The following is a 2472-nucleotide window of genomic DNA, read 5'->3' on the forward strand; positions in this document are numbered from 1 at the left end:
GTTAAACCATGCTTTGTCTGATCCCTCTCCTAAAGACCTGTTTGCCATGGGTGACCCTACCAGGGGCATTACGCCCCTGACAACATAGCTCCTAGGATCTTCAGGATGTGCAAACTCCTCCACCACGGTAAGGTGGTGACTCATTTAATTAAGCTATTTATTAAAAAACATTTCTTAGAATTCTTTTAAGAGTTGCCAGGCTTGACAGACATTTTTTTTTCCTTTTTATTTTGTTTGTTTTAAAAATCCACCGGGTTTCTCATGAGTATTGATGTTTGGTTGCTAGATGCTGCTGTGTCCCAATTCAGGGTCTACTCACTTTGGAGTGTATAGACTACGCAGGCAGAACTTCTCATAGCAGCAACATAGCGGTTGACAGAAAACCAAATGCTAATATTAGTCATGGTATCATCAACAATGTTAAATTAATCATTAAATTAATTAATAATAAATAATGATAATATATCTGTGATAAAAATTATTAGATAATATATTATTATAGAATGTTTTATATTATACTAATTTATAAAAACTATATACTATATTATATTAAAGTGAATTAATTTTAGTATAATTATACCATAATATTATATTAATTTACTATTAAATTATCACAACAGATGATTATTGCTGAATAACATTTGAATCACTTCAACTTCTGAAATTCCAAAGTTTTGCATATCATAGGACACTTTAGTGAATGTTAACACCAATCGAGTTGATTCTATTTTACCTTTTGACTGAACAATTTAAAAGAAAATAAAAGAGACAAAAGATATCTGAGGCTATCTGCGGTGTTCCAGTCTGTAGACTGAAAAATTATTTTGTGTTTGTCTTACTTTATAATATATCTTTATTAGGAATCCTTAGCTTTGCAAATGTCACTCCTAGCTGAGGAAACAACTACTTTGTTGGACCCAGTGTATGCTGATAACCATGAGGACAGACCTTATATCCTTTTTTGGGCACGTGAGGAAACCTACATGAAAAGGGGGACTGAAGAGTTATTTTGTGTTTATTTTACTTTATAATATATCTTTAATAAAGAATGCTAAGCTTTGCTAGAAAATGTGTGTGGGTGATGGATAGTATGGGGTGGCCTGGTAGTTGGTCTGTATTCTATTTCCTGCTCCCGTATCTTTTAAACTCTGTATCTACATTTCACAGGTGTGCAGAGCTGCATAACAGGAAAGCACCTGAGGTGACTCAGACTTGCTCACAGCTGTTTGTGTGTGAGATAAGGAGAAGTTCCTCCCAAAGAGATCAACCTACATTCCCTTTAAAAGGGTTTAGGGAAAGATAGACAGGTTCTCAGGCTCATGAACTGACCCAGCGTTCTGTTGGTGTTAGGCACTTTGAACCCAGAGACTCTGTAATTGTATTACTTTCTGTTAATAAATCTGTTAATAAATTGTTAACTTGATCCTCGACATCATCCTCCTCATTTTGAAAAATGAAAAAAAAAAGAAAAAACTTTGAGAAACACATTAAGGGAATCATAAAGTCAGACTACTATCACCTTAAGAACATATCAAGGGTAAAAGATCTGATGTGTCAGCAGGACCTGGAAAAACAAGTCCAGCTTCCATCTTTAGTCGGCTTGATTATTGTAACAGTGTTTTTACAGGTTCTACCTAAAACATCAGTCAGACACCTGCAGCTGATCCAGAACTCTGCTGCTCCAGTCCTCACTAAGACCAAGAAAGTGGACCACATCAGTCCAGCTCTGAGGTCTTTACACTGGCTGCTGGTCCGTCAGAGGATAGACTTTAAAGTTCTGCTGCTGGTCTAGAAAGCTCTGACTGGTATAGGACCAATCAGAGACCTCTTGACCCAGTATGAACCTACCGGAACCCTCAGGCCATCTGGACCCAGTTTCTTATCAGTTCCAGAGTCAGAACCAGACATGGAGAAGCTGCATTCAGCTTCTATGCTCCACATGTCTGGAACAAACTCCCAGAAAGCCTCAGATCAGCTGAAACACTCAGTTTATTTAGATCCAGGTTAAAGATCCACCTGTTCTCTGCTGCATGGACTAGTTTTTATTTAGAGTCCAGATCTGGATCTGGTTCTTTTAAACTGGAGTTTTTAAAACTGATTATGTTTAATTAATTAATTAATTAATTAAATTAATTAATAGTGTTTTTAACCAATGTTCTTTCCTTTTCCTTTTAATGTCAAATTATGCTTCTTGTATTCTGTAAAGCACTCGGAATCACCCTATGACAAGTGCACCCCCCCCCCCCCCCCCCCAAAAAAAAAAAAAAAAAAAAAACGCAGATGGAACCCCAGGTGACTGCCTGTGTCGGCACTGCTGGCTTGTTTCCAGTTAACTTAAATAACCTCATAACTTCATCCATCACATGGTGATAAAACCTTCCCACAGCTGCCAGAAAAAGAACAACAGTCATCGCGCCATCAGCCTAAGAAGAGAGTGTTTTATCCTAAACGTGATGATGTGTGTCAGCTGGT

This window comes from Melanotaenia boesemani, chromosome 20 (genome assembly GCF_017639745.1).
Source record: "Melanotaenia boesemani isolate fMelBoe1 chromosome 20, fMelBoe1.pri, whole genome shotgun sequence".
In the NCBI taxonomy this organism is placed as follows: domain Eukaryota; kingdom Metazoa; phylum Chordata; class Actinopteri; order Atheriniformes; family Melanotaeniidae; genus Melanotaenia; species Melanotaenia boesemani.